The sequence below is a fragment of the Manis javanica genome, chromosome 1, assembly GCF_040802235.1.
Source record: "Manis javanica isolate MJ-LG chromosome 1, MJ_LKY, whole genome shotgun sequence".
NCBI classification, from domain to species: domain Eukaryota; kingdom Metazoa; phylum Chordata; class Mammalia; order Pholidota; family Manidae; genus Manis; species Manis javanica.
Window position 1 is genome coordinate 193,886,850 of NC_133156.1, and position 17,921 is coordinate 193,904,770.

Sequence of the window (17,921 nt, forward strand, 5' to 3'; positions counted from 1 at the left end):
AATTGGCACTCATGTGTAATATTGTTTGGCCTGTGATAGTGGCCACAGTAGGTCACAGAGTCACATAGTTTATATTTCTCATGGGTCTGCACACGACTCTAGGTCCTCGAGCACAGCATACACACTCAGAACATATTTGCTAATGACTGAAAAACAAAGACACATTCATAGAAAAACAGGGTGAGGACCAAAAATATGGATAGACAAATCAAAGGGCCTGTGTACACAGTCCCAGGAAAGCTGTGGGAAGATAGGCAGCTAGTGTTCAGCATGAAAACAAAGGCAGAAGCGCCACTGACCACCAGCTCTTTGCACTCCCACTTTCCTCCTGTTGCCATTTTCTTTTCTTTTCCTTCTTTTCCCCCTCCCAACCTCTTAGACATTTCACTTGCCAGGGATACTGCCTGAACTGCTCCTGAGCAGTCTGTGCTCTCTCATAATTGATAAAAGGAGGCGCTTTCCAATAACCTTATAAATCACAGCATGCAAATGGTTACAGTTGGGATGGGGAAAAGTGAATCTGCTAGGTTACAGAAGCCATGAGTACCTTGAAAATAAAGAATAACCCTTGTAAAATGACAAAGATAATTTCTTTTCACATAATTGCCTGACTAGGTATTAGCCATGAAATTACAAAGAAAAAAATAACCAAATACCAACAACTGATGTATTCTAAGAGAACAAAAAGGCATGATGCATTCCCAAACAGTTTGTGATCATTAAATTACATAAACTGTTATGTTTTATCCCTAAATGGGCTTATTTTTCACTGTGTTGTTCCAGTTTGCTGCCTTGAATTCTCTCAGAAGTAGGTAGAATAAGAATCTTAAATTTAATTCTTTATTACTTAAGAGAAAAAAAAATCACATGCCAAAGCCAAAGAGGTCAAAATAGAAAATTTTGGGGGGTATTTATCACTCTGAGATACAAAGAGTTAACATAAACTTTTAAAAATATATGACTTCTATAATTGTTGAATCATTATTTTTGATTTGGCACTTAACATTCATAAAAGGAGCTTCTTTAATTTTGAGGGAAGCTTTGCTGAGTATTAAATATCTCCAGGATTGTTTACAGCCAGGAATTGTGGATTTTAGTTTACAGCATGCTATTGTTATGATTTAACCTAAAGAAAGGCAAATTAAAACTGATTTACTAAATAGGTTAAGGATAGCATACTTATTCACGATTTCAACCCTATTTCATGCTTAGACAGGCAGATCTTCATTATACACAAAAGAATACAAATGTTATTAGCATGATAATAATTATTTAGAAGATGTCCTCTTTAAAAAAAAATTAAACCAGTATTGTCATTCATGCAGCTACATTTTTCAACAGAATGACAGCTTTGCTAGTCATAGATATGTTCAAAGTACATATACAATATTCAAAGCTGTACAGCAGACATGTTATCTGCATGAGCTCGGATATGCAGTGCCAGCAACGCACTGCACACTAATCATTATGTCCTACCCACGGTACTACATGCAAATACAATCCTTTGTGACATTTTGTCAAATATTTTGAGGATTCTATACTCCTTATCGTACCTCCATCCCCGTGTCCTCATCAACAATCAGGCACCCAGAAATCAGTTCCACGGATGGCATGGACTCCGGCTAGTAACAAGCATAAAACCATGCCAAATTAATGAAAAGAAAATTAAAGATTTACATAGCAGTGGCTAACTGGCAAGGTACAGGCAAGGCAAACTTAAGTTTACATTTACTGCCTTGCTGAGCTGTATACAGCAGAGACAGCCCTGGGAGAAGCAACTTCACCCTGTATTTGTGTAGCAAGAGGTGTAAACATTACATACAGTATTCAGCATATGACATAACAGATAAATCAATTTAAAGGTCCTGCATTTGGAAAGTCTACACCATGGGTCAATACCTATTGTCAATGAGCCCAATATGATCAGATTGAGAAAATGTAGAAATGTTTCAGGACTAAAGAGTTGGCTACAGTACAAACAATGTATTTTTGAACATTGATTTGCCAGAAGTGTATCTGTTGTCTGTTGCTCCAGGCTGGCATTTTTAATTATTTCTGGGACAAATGGATCAGAGATACACAAAAAATCTGTAGGGCTTCTTGTCAAATTAATAAAATAATAATGAAAGTACTCATCTCAGACTGCAAACTGTCAAAAATCCTTGAGAGATCTACAGTAATCTACATGGTTAAACAAACTAAAATGCTCTTGCTTGCTATTTTAAATCCTAAGTGTGGTGACATAAAATAGATTGTGTGGTGTCCAGTGTACACAATGACACCTACTGTGACAAAACCCGACTATGTTTAATGACCTTTTTAAATCTTATACCTAGAGTCCATAAAAGCATTGTAATTCAGTTGTAAAACACACTTTAATAATCAAAATGCAGCTGTTAAAATAGCATTGCTCATAATTCTAACTTGAGGCAATTTTTTTGTTTTTAATGCAGAAGAGCAGACCACAGTTTAAAATTCCTATGAGGTCACTATTGGCCATTACAGTGTTTTTTTGCAACTTAATAATAGATGTTTTAAAGTTTAAGTGCAGCCTCAGGCACTCATAAGCATTTATTACAAATCGCTGGTTGCCTCCCTTATGCAGAGAGGAATAACATTTACATACAGTAGCACGGATTAATAAGATAAAAAATTTGAAAAAGCCGTCAGTCAGGGAGCGAAACTGGTGCTAATAAAGCCCACTATATTCTTCAGAAATATCAAGCCGTCTGTTCCAATATTTTGCCATTCCCCATGAGGTATACAAATCCAAATCAGATAAGTCTCCAGCAATGCCGAAGACATGCTGCTCTGCTCTCCAGTGGCAGCCGGCTGAATCTTTTATTTATCTTCAGAGCAATTGTACATTCTAGTATACTAAAGACTGAAATAAACTGAACATCACTCATCAGAAAGTTTCATAAAACGGGGCTCTTTCCTTCCTTGTTTGCTAAACCATGATTAGTGGGAAAAATGCACTGCAAAGTATGTATCATGGTAAGGAAATATAATAGTAGGCATGGGACCTCTGTAAGCAAGGGCTAGTTAAATAGAACCACATCTTGCTGGAGTTTAAAATGATGCTCACGTGAAATCATACCTGGAAGGAAGAAAACTGCTTGAGGAAAGGGAGTGCACAGCCTCGTGTCCTCTGTTTCGGAGTGGCTCAAACCCAAAGGTACAGGGGAAAACGAAAGCAAAATAACACACATAATTTCACACGATGATTAAACTGCAAAGATCCTTGTTATAACAAATCACTGTGTCACTCTCCCAAACTGCAGCCTAACAAAACTGCACATAAAATCATTTCTGCCCCTCGGAACACTGCTAATTAAAAAGTACAACGCAATGTTCTGATTGGGGATGAGGCTACCCATTATTTCCAGCCCAAGTGAACATTGATAAAAGAAATTTATTTATTTATACATAATTATTATTGTTACCCTACTGAACAGTGCTGGGGATTTAGAGAAATGAGACGCCACGGTTCTAATTTTTCTTCAAGAAGTCTTCCATATTAACTCCATTGAATAATTACTGAAAAGTAATACACTCGTGTAATATTACCTTATGCAAAATTGCATTAATCAAACAGTGAGGCCGCTGCAATCAAGGAACTCGGGGGCGGGGAAAGCATAGATGCAAAGCATATTTTCCTCGGGACTTGGTTTCCTTACAGCAGGGTATTAACTAATAGTGTTTCAGCAATGATCCCATGTAAAAAAGGCAGTAACTCAGGGGGAAAGAACACAGCCCTGCTCTCACACATAGAGGGCCACATAAATGGCAAAGGAATGACCAGTTTCTGTCTTGACAGCCTCCTCCATTGCTCTGACTCTGTACACAATAAAATAAATCCTGCTTGACCTCTCCAAGGAGCCAGACCATTGTTCCCCACACGAAGAAGTAAACATAGACGCTTAATTACACCCAAGCAGCTCTACAGAACATGGGGCTTATGATACAAAATGAACAGTTTCCTGTTATGGCAGGCTTTCTTCGGAAATTAAGGAAAAGGGAAAAAAAAATGTATACACGGGGCAGATCATTCCAGGTGTGCATGAAACGTGGCAAATTAGTAAGGGTTCTTGTGCATACATAATGTCTCATAAATACCGGAGTCCTAACAGCACTAATGCAAGTGCAATCATTTTTATAGCTTTTTGTCTTGTAAGTTTTGCTAAAGAGAGTGGAAGGTGCCTCTCAGATTAGAATCCAGCCCTATGTGATCACCGTGGGGGGTAGGGGGGAATGAAGTAGTGTTCATTAGGGATGTGCGTTTCATTTCTTTATTTTTAAAAGGCCCAGTGGCAGGGTGGCCAGCTGGGCTGCCAGTTATGTTGGGTTGTTATTCTGTTGTTCTTTTTAGTGGCTGTGGCTGTGAAGTGTGGTTTCTTCCACCAGCCTCTCCCAGGCTAGCTGTGAATAGTGCCCATTTTGAGATTAGGAGATTAGGTTATTCATCACTTGAGATGCTCCCCGCTGTGCTGCTACTATCAGAGCGCAGCCAAATCAAAACATCTCTGGAAGGCATTTCAGAATAATTGAATGCATCATAATTTCCCTATTAATACATATCTCATATTACAGATTATGCATGAAATGTTCACATTATCTGTTACTTTTTGTTAACGTCTTGCTCCTTGCCAGTAGATTTAATACACAGAGTGAATCAGCATGCTATGATGAAGGGATAGGTTACTGATAGCCATTTTTTTTTCAGGATTCGGTAGAAAATTAAAGTAAATCGATCATTTTATAGCCCCACTGGAATGGCTAGAAGGGCATGTTGCTAAGCAAATGGTAATTTAAATGTACTGTGTAATTTTTCTACGTAATTTACTGAAGGAAGATTTTATTTCTCAGTTAATATCAGAAGCTCTTTATCTGTTAATGCATGATGTATCCATGATAGACAAATTATTAATCTATGTTTTAATCAAATGCTGCAGCTTGACAACTGATCATGAAGGCATTATAGGAGTTAAATCCTATACCCTGCAAGAATATGACTATTATTAATACCTGAAAAAAGACAGATGATCAATTCAATGTTACCTATATAAAAGCATGCACTAAATTCTAATAAAAAGTAATCAAAGCAAATCCTAATGAAATTTAATTAAAATGCCCGCATCTCATAACAAAAAGTTATATCCAGTATTTTCAAATTGTACATTTGCATTTCATGAGAGTTATCTGGTCACAAAAGATGCCCTATTTAAATATTTTGGCATATTTTAAATGTAATATGGAAGAAAATAACTAAGAACTGGAAAAATAATAAACATTTTAAGACAATTACATTATCCATGGTGAAAACATGTCCTCTCAGGTACATTCAAATAGCAAATAGTTTTTTCTTCTCCTTTTAAAAAAAGCACTTACCCCGAATAGCAGGGTAGTTGCAATTTTATAGTAAATCAGAAGTTCCATATTTTTAAGACAAATAAGAATACATATAAGAATCTGTTTTATGACCCCCATCATTTCTATGAAATTAAAAAATAAAAAGAAGGAGGGCCCCATTTACCCTTCAGGTTGCAGAAGCGAAGGCAAATCCTCCTGCTGCTGGTGTACAAAATGTATTATTGTCATTAATGAAAAAGTTAATGGGCCATTTTCTTATATATCAATTTACATTTTACAATTTGAGTATACAAATGATATGTACAGCAGAGAGCTGATTATTTTTGCTCAAGGAAATAGTTTTAATGTGTTTTTATGGACATCAAATGTTGTGAATAATGATGCATCCACAGAATGCAAATAGGATGACAGCTCTTGGGCTGTGATCAACAGTCCTTGGATAAAAGGTCTGCTGGGACAATAATGTTCTGTGGAGGGCCTGAACAGTAAAAAATGGGAAACAAGGAGGATACTGGGATATTTGAAAGGTAGATCTCCAGATGGGATTTGGAGTATGTCACTCACATATAGACATCAGATAGTATTCCCAGTATTAAGAGAAAATGTATTTAAAGAGAATGTGTCTGTGGAGCAGTGAACTGCAGACAGAAAGATAGTGCTGATTCTGGTTGATAAAATCAGTTTCTGAAATGATATGGCTCAACATATAAGAAATGAATTTTAATAGCACATTTATACTACAGTCTCAAATACCTTTGGTTTACTAACTTGTATGTGTTGGGATCACTTTTCCTTAACACTTAAGGGCAGTCCTGCAGTGGGCAAACAAAAACATCCCCAGGAATACTACACAACAGATTTCTTTGGAGGAGATATGAAGAATGACACAGACTGAATCCCTTTTCCCAGGAATATGGAATAATGTCACATCTGCCGTGACATCACAGTCCCTGAAGAGCAGCCATCTTTTATTGGCCATTGGAATTTGTGTGCAGGTGCCATCTGCACCTTGCAGCCCTGCATTGCATTGCATCCCAACCCACCTGTACCTGAAGGGTAACAGAGTATCTCGGTGACTGGCGGAAGCCACACATATCCACCCACACACCATCCCAGAACTGACCTCACCAATTTCTACCTCGGACTGGAGGGTTACAACATCAGCCTGAAGACATACACTTGTGCACTCAGGCTATTCCGGCAGAATGCCAAGACATCTGGATGGAAGTGAAAAGTTCATTCAATCATTCATTTCCCCTTTTCATTTGCATATTTGGGAAAAGGCACTCAGTAGTGTCTCTTCAGTGAGAATTCTTATTAAAGAAAAAAAAACATTTTAAACAAGAAAACAACACAAGTGAGACTGAGTTACCTACCTAAAAAAATAAACTCTGGGTATTACCTTCCTAGACAGCGAGATGGGAGTTAATTTGGAAGAAATACTTACAAGACCATGTAAAGAGAAACAAAATGTTTCACATTTTTTAAGCTGTTTCTCATAAATTTGAAAACAAAAAGGGCCACAAACTGAAGCCAGCATGGCCTGAAAACAGCACCCAGGATAAGCGACATCAGGAAAATTAAATTAAATAGGAAAAAAAATCCTGCACCAATTACATTTTTATTAAAACATGGGGATTTTCCACACCAACAACAATGGAGCAAGACTGAAAGAGAGCCTTGTGCTTTCTGTTATACTAAGGGACAGCCGACTGTGAAGACATACCTACCTACATGAGAATGTACCTAAGAAACATAAGAGAGAGGGGCAAATTGCTCTCTGGGATGAAATACAGTCATGGAAGTGGAAAGGTACTGCTCTGGGGACTCAGGTTATCAAATCTTCATTTTTATTTTTTTAAACAATGCATGAATTGACAAATTGGCAAAGCTTTTGTTCCAAGATTACTTTCCTGTATATTTCTTTCACCACTTTTCCCTCTCCCGCTCGAGGTTCGCCTTTAGGTGTTGTCCGTTAGCCAATAAGAAGCAAAGTTTCCTGAGCTGCTTTCATAAACACCGGCTAGAAAAGTGCACCATGAGAATGACCACAACCGCCGCAAAAAATGAACGCTGACACTTCCTTCCCCAAAACCAGTACAGTTATAAGATGCAGGAAATGGGGACCCATATGTCTGTATCAAAACCTAGATAACTGGAATTATTTGAAATTTGAAACACTGAGCGCAGAAACATTTAAATTTGGAAAGGCTCAGAGAAACTTATTTAAGCTCCCAACATTACTTCAAAGAGAGCGTACTTCCCACCCACCTCTATGCAAAACAAAGTTACTTCTTTAACTTTTGCCTCTGGTCTGGAAATCAATATGCCTACTTCCTCTTATATTTGAGTTTATTTTCTCTGCCGAAATCAAGTATCAGTGCCTTTAGGCACACAAAGGAAATGAAGTGGGCTGGATCTACTATCTTTAGCTGTCCTTCTATACATAATGAAAAGCTGAAGAGAGTTAACTTACCTCATGATATATATGAACGAATTTTAGAATGAAACTGCCTTCTCTTAAAAAAAAACAAAATATATATATAGTTTCTTTTTTAATATATATGCATACATATACATATATGTTTTTTAATCTGACATGTAAGTATAAATGTTTTCAAAAAATACATTTCATTGCAATGTCATTCATTTAACAGAATTTTATAGCTCAAACTATATTATTTTTAGCATATTATAAAGTATACTTTTTTACTATGATTTACAATTTATCAAGTTTATTTCCTCCACCTGATTATCAAAAAAAAAAATCAAAATGCCAATGGACCCTGAGTATTTTGTCAACATTGGAGAATAGTATATATATAATTTAAAATACAGTGAAAGTTGTGTTTCACCTTTCCAGTGTAGATTGAAAAATCTCACTCTGACTTTCTCTATAGAGAATGTAGAAATAGTCATCTTCAGGGGAATCAGGTATCGCTTGAAAAAAATGCAATACTCAAAACACTTTAACTCAGAAAGTCAGAATATGATAACTAATCCCAATCACCAAAATAAGTCATCATTTTACAAAAGCATCCACATGTCCTTCTTTCCCTCACAGTGTTATAAAATTAGCAAAATCAAAAAACTTTTAAAGTCACCTATTATCTGAACCCCTACAAAATAACTTCTTATTTATTTCATAGCTACCATTTCCAGAGACATACACACATTTTTACATACTGTAGATTGCATGTGCATTAGACTTTTCCACTTAATACTATGGATTGGGCATTCTTCTTGCTTATCATAACTGAATGGTCTTTAAAGAGACTATATTTTAAATAAATAAATAATCTTTCAATCAGAAGCAGCACCTTCACTTTGTTTTTAAAGAGGAAGTTTTACCCTCTGATAGAAAATAAATAAATAAGGACAGAAGGATCATTTTTAAAAGCTTAATATTTTTTGCATTGTCAGTGCCCATGATCAGTCAGGTTTCTGACTTAATAATGAATTGAGGGTTCTAGCCTGGAAGCCAAAACTTTCATTTCATTCATACTCTCAAACTCTTAAGAGAATTTAACCAATCAAGATCACCGAGAAGTGTAGAGGTTGCAGTGATGCCTGCCCATATCTAAGGAACAGAGCTTCCCTCTACAAAAGTCTTCTCCAGTTCTCCCTTTGGAGCTATTCTCCAGGACACTGAAGCAGTACTGCAGCCAGGACCATTTGTGGGTACATTTTGTAGTCAAATGAAAAACACACAGAAAACATCTCACAAAATGGACCAAATCAATAAAGCAAATAAACGCTTCTCTTCAGCACTCAGCAGGTATAGCCTTATTTTCCCACTATTTTAAAGTAAATCAGCAATCTATCTTGAAAACTAAAAAGAATATTTCACCATGAATTGACTGTACTTAATAAAATGCAAAGTCTCCTGCCCAGACAGAGAAAATCTGAAATCAATAGCCAAATTCCCCATCTTCTTTTAAGTGAGTGACACTAACATATAACTTTATTGTTGCCCCATGAATTATCCCATGGTTTTTCATGTTGTGGCAAAAACCCTGTCAATTCTTCACTTTTCTGGTAGAGAAGAAAGGCAAAGTACAGGAACTAAATCGACAAATGACTGTCTCCTTTGGTAAAAGAGAAATTAGAAAGATAATTCCTTGTTAAGAATATATTCAGGACACCAATACTTGAAATGTATTGTTAAAAGAAACCATCATTTTTTAAATTGAAAGTTTCCTCTCAAATGGATTTATGTGGCACCTCCTCTAAAAAACACCAAGCACTGCTGAATCATTTAAGCGGGACAAAAACGGGTGTGGGGCGGGGGGAAGGGGGGCGGTACCGGGAGGAAGACGTTGAATATGGTGCTTCAACCGCCAGGGAGGAGTACTTTCAAACTGGCAACAAGATGGACAATTGGGCAAACACAAACTGGGCAATGTTTTATGATTCCAACCACCATGGTCATGCCTCTGCCAAGTTAGACTAGGATGAAGAATGTTGCCAAAGGACCAGAGTTTCCTGGTCTTCTCTGTTGATGGCAATTTGCACACGTAGAAAGGTCCCAGGGCAAAATTTGTGGCACTTCGGTGCCCCCTTGTGTCCAATTTGACACCAACATGAACTACTTTGGCTCTCTGTAGAAAGTGGAACAATATCTTAAATCCCCTAAGAGTGCAGGGTGGGGTGGGGAAGAATTGAAATTTTATACCTCTGTGTCTGTGAAAAAGTCAGTTGCTGGTGCAATGAGAGATTTCCACCCTGCTGCTTTCTCACAACACTCCAGATGCCCTCCACCTGAACCCCTTGGCTGAATTTCATCTGGAGGTAAACCAGAAAGAACAGTCTTGCATCCCTGGTTCCCAGAGTCCCATAAATAAGGAAAATCGTTTTAGATTGAAAAATGTTATGTTCTCATTACCAAGATGCAGAAAAATTGGAGATAGTATTTAAAGTCTTTTTGATAGAGTTTTGCTTGGCCTCAAATCTCTCCCAAATTTTGAGGCTTGCCAGATAATTTTATACATTTTCATGACAGTAACTATTTTATTCCCTCATCAATATTCTCTTTTTTCTACATGCAAAATGACTTTGTAGAAAATTGGGTTACCAATGGATGCAAGAATGTAACTACATTTATCACCTTCATTCTTACTCACCTACACACTCCTCAAAGCATTAAAAACCAATTCTATATGTAATAAAACTTGGAAATTTTTCAAATTCAATGTTGGGTTGAGGGCAAAGGACAATTTCCCCCATAAATACAAATTTGCTTCTGATGTTTATCTCTATAGATGGCTTAACTGCAGACCCAGAATTGGATTGCAGTTCTGTCTGCAAGAATTACCTGGGAACCATCTATGACTTCTCATCACATTTATTCACACAGTTCCAAAGACATTCCAAAGTGGAGGTTATATGCTTTCTTTGACAGAAACAACTGTTGGAGGTTTCAAACTTCATACTGTATCAAAGGGTAGGGGAATAAGGGAGCCAGTGATAAAACAAAGAAGCAAAAGGCAGGGGAAGTTAAGCAGTAGGAAGCACATGAATGAAGAAGGGAAAGAGAAGAAAATGAATCAAGGCCTCAGATCACGGTAAGAATGCCTTTTCTGTCTGAAGTGGAAACTGAGTACAATCGTGACTCTGTTTATGCTCTTTTCCCGGAAATCGCTGGAAATGGGGCTTACAGGACTGCATTATTGGCTGTCTTTATGCTTTTGGTAACACAGTGGGTCTCATGGGCAATGGACATTTCACTTCACATTCAATGTGAAGAACAATTCACCTTCACAAGCAGGTAACATCTAGGCTGGACCACTACCACTACTGCTCAGTGAATCCCTCCTGTCAATCCTCTGCATTTCCAAGAGGATGAAGAAGAAAATCCTTCCATGACCCATCAGAATAGTAAACTACTGTTGAATGGTACTTCCTTTGAACATTTTCATTAAATAAAAAGGCTATGGATTGAGGAAAGAGCATTGCTTTTTCTTCTCCAAACTCTATCACAATCTCTTTCACATCTTGTAACAAACAGATCATGTGAGTTCCATATTCACCTGCTGTCAACAGTGCGTTGACTTGACATTCTTTTCCATTGGTCAAAATGGTTTGTATTTCCATATCCATGCCCCAAAACAACTAAGGACAATTACTTTAAAAGATTTACTCTAGGGAGGGTTATGAGTCTTTGGGGGAATAGTAACTGCCACAAATAGGGATTGAATCCATCACCTCGACCTCCATGGTTGTCCTTTTCAACCTAGAATTTGCCACTTTGTCTTAAATAGTGCTGTGTCTAGAACACTTGCAAGGTAAGGTCAAAAGTAATGTGTTCTATTATGAGTAATAATAATAATAATTTGTTGAGTGATTTTCTGTACATAATAAATAGATAAATGAGAGTAGCTTCACAGTTACCCATGTAGTAGAAACACCATAAATTGTATTTTTGTTTTGGAGATAGAGAATGTTGGGTTGAGGGCAAAGGACAACCTTTGTTATGATTGGTGCCATTGTTCACACAGCTCAAGACTCAATGTCTAATTCCTTGACCCGAAGACACCCTCATGGATAATCACCAAGTAGAATATTTACCAAAAGAGTTAAACCATCTTTTCCTTTAAAAAGGACCTTCAGCATAGAGTTAGCTGGGAAAGGGGTAGTGATCCTTAGTGACCTACAGCCCAAATGGGAAAGACAAAATACACCCCAAGTGTCTAGTTTTATACATTCTAACTTGAAGAACCTGACAAAGGTATCGCCCACATTCTTCCTAGAATCATCTACCCCAAATTGTCTCATAACCTGTTCCCTTACTTTGCTCAAAAGCTACCTCTTTAGAGAGGCCTTTCCTGATAACCCTGTCTAAAAGACCTAACTCAGACACTCTATACTCTGCTATATTTTTCTGTATAGCACTTTTACCGCTTGACATTATACTATGCTTGCTTATTGGCTATCTTCCTCAGTGGAACATGGTTTTTTTCACTGTTGTGTCTCAAAGCACAGAAGAACGTCTGCATAGTAAGTGCACAGTAAATATTTCTGGAATGGCCAACTGAAGTTTGGGTACATCCAAATAAGTATTCCCCACAAGTAAACATGCTTTCAAAAAAATGTGGAGGTCTCTGCTTCAATCAACTATCTTATGCTTCTCAAATTTGGGAATGATATATCTCAAATTATCACATTAGATCTATTCTAAGCCCCATGGCCAACATAGCACAGTATTTTGATTTATGGCTCTCAAACTTTATAATGTGTCTGAATCACCTAGAGAGCTTGTTCAAAATCAGACAGCTAGGTTCCACCCCTAAAGTTTCTGATTCAGTATGGGTGCCCAACAATCTGAATTTCTAACAAGTTCCCAAATGATGTTGATACAGCTCCTGTGGAGACCACACTTAAACATTACTTTTTCTCTAAAACTTGACAGTCATGGATGGTATCTGGGGATGGTTGTTAAACACTTTTAAAAAATTAAAATACAGATATATTATGGACTACAATATAAAATTTCCCTAAATTTTTAAAATAAAAAGGAGACTGTTAAGAAATGGCTCGCTTGCTTGCTTTGAGTTTACTGGGTATGGACTAAGAATTTTAAGTCTCCTATAAATTAAGAATAATCGGGTGCAAATAGTTGATGATAACTGGTAAAAGCCATGTAGGAGTCCAGGTAGAAGTTACATGAGTGCTGCATGTTCTTGAATGAAGTGACTCTCTCAAGAGTTGATTCAGAAGGAAATACTGGAACCTGGTCTGCGGGTGGGTATGGTAGGGAGGTCCTCCATCAGGCTAATGACAACTCTGAAGTGGTCACAGGAAGCACAGTTTAGCCTGACAGTTAGTGGTGGGCAGCCAGGTGGCTCAGGGCCGCCAGAGCTCAGCACACAGAGTGTGGCTGTAATGTCATGCTGTCAGTTATCTGGGTCAGCCATCTGCAGGGCCTGTTGCTTTTAAATGGTCCTCTTGGGCCCTTAGTTTTCATCTTTTTTTTTAAAACAGGGAAGAAAATAATTGAATGTAATTTAATGTTTAATTAAAAAGCAGATCCTATGTTGTGCACATGCCCACTGCTCACATCTCAGTCCGTAACTATTGTGATAGTTCCTTACCAAAACTGATACAGCGTAAAGCACCATAAAAATCCAAGGCAAAGAGTCCTCTTCTGGTTTCAGACTGTCAAGGAAGTGCATTCCAATCTTTCTGCATCAACTAATTCTGAATGCATTTCCCAAGTGGACAATGTGCATGATGAGCACATAAACTAGATAAAAGCAGCAGCTCAGCAAGGGAAAGAAAATTTCAATGCTTCTGATAGGTGTTGGCTCTTTACCAAGTGATAGGGCTAATTCATGTGTACACATAAAACAAAATCTTGGCTCTGTGTATTACTACAAATCTTTCAAAGGCCAAAGATCCTTTTCTTTATCACTAATGTCTTCTTAAAACCAATCCAGAAAATAATGCTTGGGATAAATTTGATGCACAGACAATGAAACCTTTCCCTAGCAAGTCTCTGCAGGCTGTTTTTTTCATAACTGCAGTATCCTATTCTCCACCTCCAGTTCCCTAACAGTCTTTCTGCACTCTCCCCCCACAATAAAAGCAAGGCATGTCTTTCATGGAGAGAGACACCCACCTGTTACTCTCTTCCAGCCTAAAAGTGCTACTGATCTTTACTTGAGTTTTGGTTAGATTTGAAACTATTCCTCTTACCCGTGCTATTTCCGACCCCAAATCCTTCTAGCAGGAAACCTTCCTCCCATTCTGAAACTTTATTTATTTCTGTTATTCCAGATGTGTGTGCCAATCAGTTTAGCTTCTGCCAATTCTTGTTTATTAATAATGCTAACGAAAGAATTTAAATTCTACCAGATTTCAATCTCTTTTTCATGCCTCAATAATGAATTCTGATATTGTCTCAGCAACTCAAAAGACTAGGTACAAATCAGAAATTTAACTGGCTCTTGCCTACCTTGCATGAACTCAGGAGGGCTATTCCTACTGCTAACTGCCACTGTATATGTGCAGATAATTTGCATTTTCATTGTTCTTTATTTTATGTTATTAGTTATTCATGAGATGAATATCACATTCAACAACTAATCTATAAAGCTTTCACTTTAAATAACAATGTGCCATTTTTGTTGTAGGAGGTAGAAAGGAGGATGGATGTACCATTTAGAAATCCTGTACAAAGAATTGAAAAATGAATGACATGTTAGACTCTTCCTTGCCATATGTAAAATCGAAATCTCAAAGAGAGTGGCATTAGAGTTGGAAGAAACAGACTGTACTACATAGGTTCATACATATAAGGGCCATATGAGCCAGCTGGACCTACTGAGAAAGGTCCCTCACCAGCCAGCCAAAGGGAAGAGAAGGTCAGGTTTAACCATACTACGTACTGAACCTGTAAATGACTAATTATTCCTCTCACCAAACAGCACAATCTGCATGTGAGGCAAAAACCAACACAGAAAGCATATGAACTCATTTTTTTTTCAGTTGGATAGAGCCCAAGTTTCATGTACATCACTTTTTACTTTTCCCAATAAGTCTCATGTCTATATTAACACATACTGAAAAGAAAAGAAATGCAAAGATTCCATGGATTCCATGCTCTTTCTTGGCTTCAGGAAAGAGTTTATTAATTTGGTAAAAACCATCCAAGCATGTGCAGACACTGTGGATGTATGTTCAGTTGTACATCCTTACCTATCTTGATATGAATGTTGGTATAGGTAACCCATAGATAAGTTAGTTTAAAAGCAGATCAATGATTTCATTTACTGAGAGGGGAGCACAGGATCTTTACTATACTCAAAGGATTTCACCACAATCCCACTGTGGTTAGCTAGATAGGGGCTGCTTCACAGTGGAGGCAGTGAATTGCTAGGTTTTGACTTGCTTAGGAAGGAGGTAACTATCTCTCCTAGGGAATTAAAAAATCCATAAGGAGAGCTCCATAATTTTTTCAATAACTTTGAAACTCAGAAATTCTGATAGAAAGATACTGGTGACAGCAGTAATATGACCTAATTCAGTGGGTAAAATAGAGAAAAAGAGCAGTCTAAGATTTAAAATTTTTGAAGAGGAGGAATACATCTTTTTCATCCTTTCAGCCTCCCCTAAGACTTGATATTTGGTAACTATCAAAGAATAATGATATCAACAGCTACCACTGATGGAACTTCCTGTGTTCCAGGCATGGTTCTAAGTAGTTCACAGGTTTTAATTCATATCATCTTCATACAAGATCCTGAGTGAGCTGCTATTATTGTCCACATTGTACAGATGAGGAAATGAAGCACAGAGAGGTTATGAAACTTGACCAAAGTCAGATAGCTAATAAATAGAATGATATTCACCCTCAGGAGGTCTGGCTCCAGAACTCAACCTATAAATTTCTATGCCAAACTGCCTCTTATCCTATAGCACAATGTTGAACAGAACTGCTGAATTTCAGAGGAGGTGAATTCTATTGTCTCAGATTGGAAATGTGAGCTCAAGCCGAACTGAAAAGTCACCCCTAAACTCGAGGAATCCCAGAAACTACACACACACACACACACACACACACACACACACACACATACACACACACACACTCTAAAATTTATGGTGATTATATATATAATTTTATGGCAGCTTTATGATAACAACAGTTTAAATGACTGATATTCCCTGAGGAAATTTAGCTCTTCAAAACTTTAGAATTTATTTGGCCAATAAATTATTTGGAAACATTTCTAGACATTTCACAACTGTAAATACATAACCAACTAAGGATGAAAGTTGTGAAGATGTTGTGTTTCTCTTGTCTACCCCTTTACCCTTTCTTTCTGTATCCAACTCCTCTGCCCTTCCCACACCCAGCTGTCTCACCCTGGCCCACATTCTACGGGCAATACCATTTTTCTTTAATTTTACTATACAAGGAAACTTACATATCACACTTCCCATTCCCCAAACACTCTGAACTTATGTAGATGATGTTTTAGATTTTCCCAAATGGGATTCAATTGACTGCCTCAAATCTCAAATGTATGAATGAAATATAGAGGAATTGGAGCCTCTTTGCTGAGGCCATCCCCCTACTAGCTCCCAAATTGTCTGAGAGTCTGAAAAGATCCTGAGCCACTGCTCAGACCCAAACAGATGCTGACTTTGATGGTAGGGATCTGACCATGGCACATGCATAGGTATTCGAGACACATCCCAAAGAAGAGACTGTACATGATTGACTCCAGCCCAGAAAATTCAGTCCTGCCTCAGCCCTGTTCTCCTGGCCCCTCACCTAGGCCTTTTTTTTTTTCGACAAAAACTGTTTATCCACCAAGGGAGCCAAACGAGGACAATAAGGTCCCCTGAGGAGGAAGGCATTTTTCTTCTCTCTCTCATAATTTCTCTGACCTTAGAGACCCTTAGCTTCCTTTCTGCTATTCCTGCCCCTCCTGAAGCTGCTTGAGCTTAGTCTTGCATGAAGCTACCCAACAGTTGGCCATTACGCTTCCTTTCCAAAGGCCATGCACCTGCTTAAAAAAAAAAAAAAGGTGGGGGGTGTTGCTACCACATAGGTCCACTTCAAGAGCAGCAGTGAACATTAAAAGCCTGACTCCTCAACAAGGCTACTCCTCCCTGATGCCCAGTTGAGCTCAAAGGCCCACCAAGAACCAGAGGGTCCTGGCCAGGAGTAATAGAGAAGAAAATAATTCTTGGGAAGGGAAACTCATTCTTTGGTTGGGGATACACCTACTGAAAATTTGTTGATGCTATTTGAATGCTTCAGAAGTTCTAAACTACTCCCCAATTATGTACTTAAGCTAAAAAAAATTACACAATTAGGCATGTTCATTGTAAGAAAAAATAGAAAATACAGATGAACAAGAAAAAAACTGAGTGATAATTCCTCTAGGTATTTTTCCACAGACATATGCTTACAAAATGGGATAATAGTGTTTTATAGGTTTCAATGTTATCATAATCATCTTTCAATATCAATTACATACACCTAAAGCACCATTTCTAGAGTTTGTAGGATTTTTTTTTCTAAACAAATTCCCTGTTGCCAAGGTTTTAGATTACTTCCAAGTTTCCTCCGCTTTCAGCATCACTGCAATGATGAGCAACGAGCAGGTCAGTGGGAGGAAGAGCTCCAAGTTCAGATATGGGTCCAAATCCTAAATAACTGTGTAACTTGGACATTTGGACATATTTTACAAAATCCTCCCCTGCCTCGTTCAGCCATCTGTTTCAGGGGAGAGTAACTGTAAGAACATAGCTTGTCGGACTGTTCTGAGCCATAGGCAAAAAAAGATCTGTAAAGCACAGAGCACTGAGCCCGGCTTACAATGGACATATAATAAAAGTTGGCTGCCCTTAAACAACTTATCATATGATTACTTCTTTAGAACATATTCCTAGAAAGGGAATCAAAAGGTCATAGGGCCCAAACATTCTTCAGGATTTTTACCGTATTACTAATTGTCTTCCGATTTCCTCTCCCTCCAGTGAGTAACAGGGTAAGTGAAAGCCTGCCTCCCACATTCTCCTCACTTCGGGATGTA

General features: G+C 37.8%; 1 long non-coding RNA gene across 4 annotated transcripts in view; it reads right to left on the minus strand.

The window, feature by feature from the left end:
* LOC118968048 (uncharacterized) overlaps positions 1-17,921 on the minus strand; it is a 609,616-nt gene that overhangs the window by 270,836 nt on the left and 320,859 nt on the right. Inside the window, exons 1-2 of one of the 4 annotated variants that reach the window (XR_005055424.2) lie at positions 3,101-3,169; positions 1,554-1,622 (exon numbers count right to left, since the gene is read on the minus strand). The exons of the other annotated variants lie outside the window; for them this stretch is intronic. This is a non-coding gene — a long non-coding RNA (uncharacterized lncRNA). Of the gene's footprint in view, positions 1-1,553; positions 1,623-3,100; positions 3,170-17,921 lie in introns of those variants that run through there. 4 annotated transcript variants of the gene reach the window in all.